Here is a 9,883-nt window from a genome sequence, read left to right as displayed (position 1 = left end):
TGGGGAGTTCCAATGAGCATGGTGCCCCCACCACGTCCCTGGGACAGGCACAACTAGTCCTAACACAGCATGTGTCTCCTTCTCCCTCCCCTTCACAGCAAATGTCCCCCCCCCAAAAAAAAACTGCCTGAAACACCAAATTCACCAACTGCACCTCTATTCTCTAAACATACCACCATCTCTGTACCTGGTTCTTATTTTCACAGGTTATATCACTAGGAGAGGGAGAGGCTTCATCCCTCACCCTAAGCTCATACCAGTCCTGGGGCCATCCCAACACCTACACAGACTTGAACTACTCTACTTTATAATCGCACTGGATTCGTCCTCTCATTCCCCAGTGGACTTAGTACACCCATAGGCAACCAGACTGAGTCCACTAGAATGTAAGTACCTTAAGGGCAGGGTCCGTATCCATTTTGCCCCATCCCATCCTTAGTGTCTAGCAAAATGAGCAGCACAAAGTGAGTCTCAATAGATCTTCACTGAATGAATGAGGAATGAATATATTCCGAGATTAGAGCAGGAGTGAAAGTCTCTCCCTGGTACAAGATCACTGGAGTAATAAATACATTCTAGAACTGTGCTGCCCAATATGGGAGCCACTAGCTACATTTGGCCATTTAAATTTAATTACTATATTTTTTAACGTTTATTTTGAGAGAGAGAGAGAGAGCACGCATGTATGCGAGCGTGAGTGGGGGAGGGGCAGAGAGAGAGGAAGAGAGAGAATCCCAAGCAGGGTCCGCACTGTCAGCTCAGATCCCGATTTGGAGCTCAATTTCACAACCCTGGGATCATGACCTGAGCTGAAATCAAGAGTTGGACACTTAACCGACTGAGCCATCCAGGTTCCCCTAAATTTTAATTAATATTAATTAAAATTAAATAAACAAAATTAACTCACAAAAATAAACTCAAAAGGGATGAAAGACCTAAACGTGAGACAGGAAACCATCAAAACCCTAGAAGAGAAAGCAGGCAACAACCTCTTTGACCTTGGCCATGTCAATTTCTTGTTTGACACATCTCCAAAGGCAAGGGAGTTAAAAAGCAAAAATGAACTATTGGGACCTCATCCAGATAAAAAGCTTCTGCACTGCAAAGGAAACAATCAACAAAACTAAAAGGCAACCGATGGAATTGGAAAAGATATTTGTAAATGACATCTTAGACAAAGGGCTAGTATCCAAAATCTATAAAGAACTCACCAAACTCCACACCCAAAAAACAAATAATCCAGTGAAGAAATGGGCAGAAGACATGAATAGACCTTATTCCAAAGAAGACATCCAGATGGCCAACAAACAAATGAAATGATGCTCAACATCACTCATCATCAGGGAAATACAAATCACAGCCACACTGAGATACCACCTCACACCAGTCAGAGTGGCTAAAATGAACAACTCAGGAAACTACAGATGCTGGCGAGGATGTGGAGAAACGGGAACCCTCCTGCACTGTTGGTGGGAATGCAAACTGGTACAGACGCTCTGGAAAACAGTGAGGAGGTTCCTCAAAAAATGAAAAATAGAACTACTCTATGACCCAGCAATAGGACTAGTAGGAATTTATCCAAAGGATCCAGGAGTGCTGATTCATAGCACTTGAATGTTTATAGCAGCACTTTCAACAATAGCCAAATTATGGAAAGAGCCTAAATGTCCACCAATGGATGAATGGATAAAGAAGACGTGGTTTATATACACAAAAGAATACTATTTGGTAATGAGAAAGAATGAAATCATGCCATTTGCAGCAATGTGGATGGAACTGGAAGGTATCATGCTGAGCGAAGTAAGTCAGTCAAAGAAAGACAGGTATCATATGTTTTCATTCATATGTGGATCTTAAGAAACTGAACAGAAGACCATGGGGGAAGGGAAGGGGAAAAATAGTTACAGAGGAGGGAGGGAGCCAAAGCATAAGAGACCCTTAAATACAGAGAACAAACTGAGGGTGGATGGGAGGGTGGGGGAGAGGGGAAAATGGGTGATGGGCATTGTGGAGGGCACCTGTTGGGATGAGCACTGGGTGTTACACGTAAGCGATAACCCACGGGAATCTACCCAAAAAACCAAGAGCACACTTCATACACTGTATGTTAGCCAATTGGACAATAAATTATATATTTTTTTATTTCTTTAACGTTTATTTATTTTTGAGACAGAGAGAGACAGAGCATGAACGGGGGAGGGTCAGAGAGAGGGAGACACAGAATCTGAAACAGGCTCCAGGCTCTGAGCTGTCAGCAGAGAGCCCGACGTGGGGCTCGAACTCACGGACCGCGAGATCATGACCTGAGCCGAAGTCGGACGTCCAACCGACTGAGCCACCCAGGCGCCCCGACAATAAATTATATTTTTAAAAAATTAAATAACACTGTAAAGTTACAACTACCATATATTGCAGCCACAGCATTCCTAGATATATACCTAAGAAAAATGGAAGCATAGATCCACATAGAGATTTGTATAATGATCTTCATAGCAATTTTATGTGTATTGGCTAAAAACTGGAGAAAAGAAGCAAATGTTCATCCACAGATGAAGGGATAAAAACAAATGTGGTATATCCATACAACGAAATACTACTGAGTGACAAAAAGGAATGAACTATTGATACACACAACATGGAGGAATCTCTAAATAACTCTGCTGAGCAAATAACATAGACAAAAAATAATATTGTGTAATTCCACTTGTATAAAATTCAAACTAATCTATAGTGACTGAAATACTGACTGAAAGCAGATCAGTGGTTTTCTGTGTGGGAAGAGGGAAGGGCGAGAGGGAAGGATAACAAAGGCACATGAGGAAACCCTGGGCTGAGAGAGAGGCTCCCTGTCTCAGCTGTGGTGATTGTTGCACAGGTGTATACACATACCAGATATTATTCGGTTGTACTTTTTAAACATGTGCAGAGGACATTGTCAATTATATCTCAATTAAAATTGAGTGTTAAAAAAACTTCAATAAAACTAAAATTTAGTTCCTAAGTCACTTTGGCCACATTTCAAGCACTCAATAGCTTTACGTGGCTTATGGCTACCTCACTGGACAGCAAACAGACAGAACTTTCCATGCAGAAAGTCTGTTGCACGGCGCTGCTCTGGAATAAGAAAATCGGATGCGCGAGGGCCTCGGAAGCCATCTGCACAACCCGCCACCAGACCATAAAGCTGCTGCAAAATTCCTGGACTGTTCCTGTGGCCTCACAAGTACACGGGGCTCGCCCTGCAACGTGCTTAGCCCCAGGGCGGTTCTCACCAAGCTCTTCATTCCATCCACTGTGCTCCACCAGCCTCCTGGCCTTCGCCTTCCCTCCCCTGGGATGCCTTCTCTTTCACCCCTTTGCCCTCAGTGAATACCTCACATCTCTCTCCTGAGAAACAAAGTAAGCCTCCTTTTGGATCCTGGCCCCAAGTCTGGCTGCTGTCCTCCTTCCGTCCCTCACAAGCAAAATCAGGCAAGTGTGGGGAGTCTGTCCCCGCTTCTTCTCCTCCTTTTTGCCCAAACTTATTAGACTTTGGATTTTACTGTCCCCTCTTGACCAAATCTCTCCCCCAAGGTCACCAGTGCTCTTTCAAGTGACATCACCACCGAACATATTTCAGCCTTTTAAGTTACTAGGTTTCAAGCTTTCTCTTTATTTTCAATACATAAACCGGCATATGCTTCAAACATTAAAGCCAGATAGAAAGACACACAGCAAATATCTGTCTCCCCCCAATCAGTAACCACCTGTTTTAGCTCCTTGGGTGTCTTCTTCCAGAACCTACTCCCCGATTTGTCTCCCCACCCTGCAGAGCACACACAGTGCTCTCTGTTCACTGATTTTTCAGGCCGGCAAGCCTAGCACTCCCTCAGGCTTTTGTTTATCTGACTCTTCACTGAATGGGCAAGGGTTTTCTTAAGGCTTTATTTTTTCCTAGAGCAGTTTTACATTCACAGCAAAAGATTTTCCATCTTCCCTAATGCAAATTAAACTGAGGTGAAGTTTTTTCTTCCTAGTGGGTAAAATCTGAATGACTTGGGAGACTGGGGTGTTTTGTTTTGTTTTGTTTTAGTTTTCAGGCTTCCACCATACCTTGGCCTTTCTCCACCTCTCTTCCTCCTCCAAGAGTCTAAGAATAAGAAGTTGACCATTTTTCATAAATTCACTGTCCATTGGATATCCTTTTTTACTAAGTGCCTCTTTACAAGACTCTTGCTCTTTTTTCTATTGCATTCTTTTTTTTTCCTTGAGAGAGAGAGAGAGAGAGAGAGAGACCATGAACGCTAGAAGGTAGAGGGGCAGAGGGAGACAGAATCTTAAGCAGGTTCCATGCTCAGCGCTGAGCCAGACACAGGGCTTGATCCCACAACCTTGGGATCATGACCCGAGCAGAAATCAGAGTCAGAGGCTCAACTCACTGAGCACCCAGGCGCCCCTCTATTTATTGCATTCTTTATGTTAACTTTTAAGAGTTCTTTATGGATTCTGACACAAACGCTTTGTTGGTTACACGTGTTGTTGCACACACCTTTTCCATCTTTAACTTTCAAATCAACTCATTTTCACCTGTACACACCAGAGGCTCAAGGCAAATTCAATTTTGTCATACTCAGAAGTGACCAGCAGATGGCGCCCGAGTCTCACACCTGAGCCTTCCACCGACTGCCTGAATTTCAGCTAAATCTCCCCAAATTGCATTTTACAAGTAAGCAATATTAAAGAGAGAGAAATGAAAGAGAAAATTTAAACCACGATGCAGCTACACAGAATACAGATGGAACTTAGTTTCTTGGAGGAAACAACACACTAATCTTTTTTGCTCAGAAAAAAGGAATAGAAAAGGTCTTTACCACCAGGCAGAAAGGCAGGGGTGGGGCTGTCCTCAGGCAGGCGGGCACCAAGCAGAATCCATGGAAACACCCTCCGAGAGTAACCTGCAGGCAGATAAAAAAGAGAATAAGTACCAGCACAGGGTCTGAAATGACAGCAGAACAGGGATTTGTCAGGGGGTTATAGGTGTTTTTCCACCTCCTCTTCATTATTCCTTTTTGTTTTTCTTTTATTAGTTATAGTTTATGATTGCTTAAAACTGACTTGGTGGGTCTCAGAAACCTCGAGGGAAACCAGCCCACCCGCTGTGATGAAAATGGTGTCTAAGAGTGAACATGTTTGAACCCTGAGGCCCCGTTGGTGATGAGCAGCCTGCCCACTCTGCCCCTCTTTGTCCCTCCATTCAGAATGGATGCTCCCCTTGAGTTGGACCCTCACTCAGTCTTGGACAGACCTTCATCCTCCTTCTCGTCCCCAGCCCTGCTCCCCACTGAACGAATGAGAATGAATGAATGAGCGAATGACAAGGTCCCAGCCTTCCTGATCTTAGAAATCAGAGCACATAAACCCCACACCCAAAGGAAGACCCAAGGGAGAATGCAGAAGCCCTATAAGTAGAGGCAGCTCATCTGAGAGGGAGCTAGGAGGAAGCCTGGTGTGATAGGTTGCCTTGTGACGGGCTACGGTTATGGACAAGGGGAAGGCACCTTCAGTTGAGGGACAGACGTGAACCAGGGCCTGAGGCATATTTGGGATGTGGTGGGAAGGTGACCTCTTTCCTCCAGCCTTCACAATGGTCATTGACAGGAACACAGGAGCATCAAGCCAGAGACCCAACTCATTTCCTGGGGTAGCCAAGACAAAGTTTTCGCCGCTGTGTGTCACCACCTTTGACATCACCAAGACCTAGTGCAAACTCTGGCACATTCAGAATGTGTCAAGTAGACTCATCAGTGCTTTTCATTCTCAATGAGCCTGGGTTGAATTGCAGCCCTGAAGCTCTCCTCTATCCCTTGTTTGTTCACACCCAGCACTATCCCAATTGCATTGCAGCCCAGAGTAAAGAAATAGAGGCTCTGTCCTCTTTTGTTTTCGTCATTGCTCAGAAAGCAGTCTTGCCCAATCATCCCCAGTGTGGAAGTTCCAACCCTCACAAGATTTCACACATTCAAAGGAGAAGGGCATGGCTCCACTCAAATTTCCTGGCTCCGGGCTGCCAGGGTAGGTGTCCAGAGGCTGGGACCTGGGCAGACACAGGGTCCAGGGATCCAGGCCAGGAAAGCACAAGTCTGCAGGCAGGAGGGGTGCCCAGGGCCGGGCTCTGCTCCTCTGGGTCTTACTGTAAACAGGGACGCTGAGGCTCACTGCCCACCTCCTGCCATCCAGACTGACATTGCCCAAAGCCTGGACAGGGAAAGGATGCCAGAGGAGATCCACATCCATGGAAATGTCATCCCCTAGAATTTGGGGTTTGGAGTCTCCCCCTTTTCTCATGGCCCCAGTGGCACTTAGTGGTTGCTGGAGCCAATCTGTACTACTTGCAAAGCTTATTGTTAAACTTTCAAGAATTTGGCAAAGTGGTTGTTAGACATTACTTTATTATTATTTTTTTTTAATTTTTTTTAACGTTTATTTATTTTTGAGACAGAGGGAGACAGAGCATGAACGGGGGAGGGTCAGAGAAAGGAAGACACAGAGTCTGAAACAGGCTCCAGGCTCTGAGCTGTCAGCACAGAGCCCGACGCGGGGCTCGAACTCATCGACCGTGAGATCATGACCTGAGCCGAAGCCGGCCGCTCAACCGACTGAGCCACCCAGGCGCGCCTATTATTATTTTTTTTAAGTTTGTTTATTTTGAAAGAGGGCGGTGGGGGGGGTGCCTGGGTGGCTCAGTTGGTTGAACGTCCGACTTCGGCTCAGGTCATGATCTCATGGTCTGTGAGTTCGAACCCCACGTCAGGCTCTGTGCTGACAGCTCAGAGCCTGGAGCCTGCTTCAGATTCTGTGTCTCCCTCTCTCTCTGTTCCTCCCTCACTCATACTCCGTCTCTCTCTCAAAAATAAAATAAAAGATTTTTTTAAAATTTAAGGAGAGAGAGAGAGAAAATGAGCAGGGGATGGGCAAAGAGAGGGGAACAGAGGATCCGAAGCGGGCTCTGTGCAGACAGCAGAGAGCCGGACATGGGGCTCGAACTCACAAACCGTGCGATCACCACCTGAGCCGAAGTCAGATGCTGAAACAACTGAGCCACCCAGGCACCCCTAAACAGCCATTATTTTAAAAGTTACATTATAAATACTTACAAGAAAGTAAGTTATACTCTTAAAAAGCAATAAACACTCAAACCTCATCACTTCCTAATTAATTTGCCACCCTTTGTGATCACACACGCTTGAAGCTGTCTACACCTACTGTGTCTGTCCAGCGGGAATGTTACATGAGAGTGTGTTACTTACACGTCTCGTCCCAAGTCTGCATTCAGTGACGTCATGTTGGTAGCTTGAAATTGGTCACAGTGGGAATATTGACACCATAGGAATCAATAAATTCTATCGACCAAGGGCTTTTTGCCCCAAGCGCCTGTCACACATTTGCTGGCTCACCGCTGCACTTGGCCTCTGGCCTGTGGAAGCTGGATATGCAACGGCCGGGCAGGCGGCCAGCCCTGGGACTTCCTTCCCTCGCTGCAGCCAGCTCGGGACCTTCCTCTCAGCCAGACCAGAGGGAGGAGACGGAAGGGGAGGAAGGAGAAGGAAAGCAGCAAACACCTTTGGCTCCTCGACCAGGGACCAGGACGCAGCAGAGAAGGGCCTGGCTTCCTCCTGGGTGAGCAGGACTAACTCAGGAACTCAGGAGTATGAGGAGGGTAAGGAGGGGGACAGGCAGGAAGGAAACATGTGACTGAGTGGAAGTGAAAGAGCTCCACCTGCCGGGGCTGCACCCTGTGGAGCTGGGGTCTCTGGAAGGCCCTGCTGCACTGGCACCTCTCCCCGGCTGTAACGACGGGGTAATAATCACGAGGAGGGTGGTGGAGCCCTGAGGAAGTCACAGGACTCCCAGTGCTGACCCTTCTCCATCCCTAACTCACACCTCTGCCCCCTCCTTAAAATTCCCTTTCTCTGGGGCATCGCAGCGCCCCCCTCCACTTCCTGCCACCCACTCACCCTACATCCTCCCCCTCACACCTACGGTTTCCAGAACTTGCCATTGCTGGAGACACCCCAACTTCTGCCTTGAACCGGATGTCCCACAGGCACCCAAACTCATCACGGACTCCTCCCAACCTGCCGCTCCCCACAGACTCCCATCCCAGGGAGAGGCACGTTGGGCGCTGGCTGCCAAACCTGGGAGGCCTCCTTTGCTCAGCAGTCCTCATGGCTCAGGGGGGCTCTCCCTGCATCTCCCTCGCCACGTCCCTCTTCCTTCCCCAACCCACCTCCCAGGCCTCAGACCACTGCTCCCCAAACTTACAGGACTTCTTCTTTGTGCCCCATGTTTTAAAAGATGCTAGGACATCGCATTTATTAAATAGTAATATCAGCCACCCTTAAAGTTGTGCATACAATTTCCAATCACAACTTCATCCATTAAACACCTACTGAGCAGTTACTGTGTACTGGGTGCTGTGCCAGCCAGGCACGAGGGATGCTACCGTGAATGCGGCCAGGCCCTGTCCCTCCAGGGTTCATGGCCTACTGAGGGGAGAGTCACAGAAAGAGATCATAAATTGTAACCATGCCTTGGGGTAAGGCCAGCGATGGGATGTGCACACAGTCCTACAGCACCTCAGTCTCCTTCGCGCATCATGTGCATGTCCCTTTAAACTCTCAGTTTAACTCTTTAACTCTCCGGAAATTGTATGCAGTCCCCTCACCAACACAGCCATGGCTGGAGATTAGGTCACCAGACTCTGCCACTTGGACTCTCTGTCCCCAGCCATTCTCCAGACCAGAGTCAAAAAGGGATTCCCAGAGTACAAAGCTGACTGATTCCCCTATTAAAAACCTTCAGTGGCTCCCTACTGCCACTAGGATAACATGCAAACTCACGAGCACAGCTTCACAACCCTTTCTGATTGAACTCACGTTAACATGAGAATTCTTTCCCTTTAACTTGTTCACTTAATACCAGTTTAACTGAACACTTGCTATGTGCTGGGCATTCTGCTGCGCACAGGAATCCCGCAGAGAATATTAACGCACACCATTCTCTCTCCTGGAGCTTGTGGTCTAGCAGGGGATACAGATATTAAAGAGACATACAGATCATTGAATTGTTACAAGTGCAGGAAAAGGAACATTTCCTTGTCAACAGTCCGCTCCAACCACGGTCAGCATCTCTGGTGCCTGCCTCCTGGCCCCGCCTAGGCTGTTCCCTCTCCTGAAATGCCTCTCTCCTTCAGTTGGCCAAATCTCTCCAGCTGTCTAGGTCTCGGCCCAGGGTCCTCCCCTGGTGGGGAGTCTTCCCTGAACCTCCTAGGTGGTTTCATGAGATCCTGCCCTCAACTCCGCGAGAATGCAGCATACAGACCGGCATGGGATTCAGCACTGTACACGCTCAGTAAACGCTTGCTGCGTGAATGACTGCCGGGTCCTCTTTAAAAAAGTGGATTAAAAAAAAAAAAAAATCCACCCACTTACAAAAGTCTGTGTGTTTTAAAACAATTCATCATGAAATTTACCTCGATATCTACCATACATTCAGAAAATGCCCGGGAGGGCCCAGCCCGTGTGGCATGGCAGCCAAGGGGAGGCAGCCCGCTGCCCAGCCCCACGCTGTCCATGCAGGGTCTTCATCTTTCCGCGGGCTCCTGGCCCAGGGGTCCCACTGACCTTCCACTATCACCCCGCACCCCAGCCCCTGGAGCCCTGTGTCTGCTCCTGGGCTCCCCTCCTGTGGGCTACACTTTGCTGAGGGACAGAGGGGCATCTGGGAAAGGAGGGGAACCTCCAGGGGGGCTGGAGCTGCTGGACCCCAGGTGCCTTCTAGCACTTTACTACCTGCGGCAGCCTTACCAGCCTTACCAAGGCGAGGCGTCAGGACTCCTGGCCTG

Source organism: Herpailurus yagouaroundi, unplaced genomic scaffold (assembly GCF_014898765.1).
Source record: "Herpailurus yagouaroundi ecotype Mexico unplaced genomic scaffold, PumYag 184, whole genome shotgun sequence".
NCBI lineage: Eukaryota > Metazoa > Chordata > Mammalia > Carnivora > Felidae > Herpailurus > Herpailurus yagouaroundi.
This window is presented reverse-complemented; position numbering follows the sequence as displayed.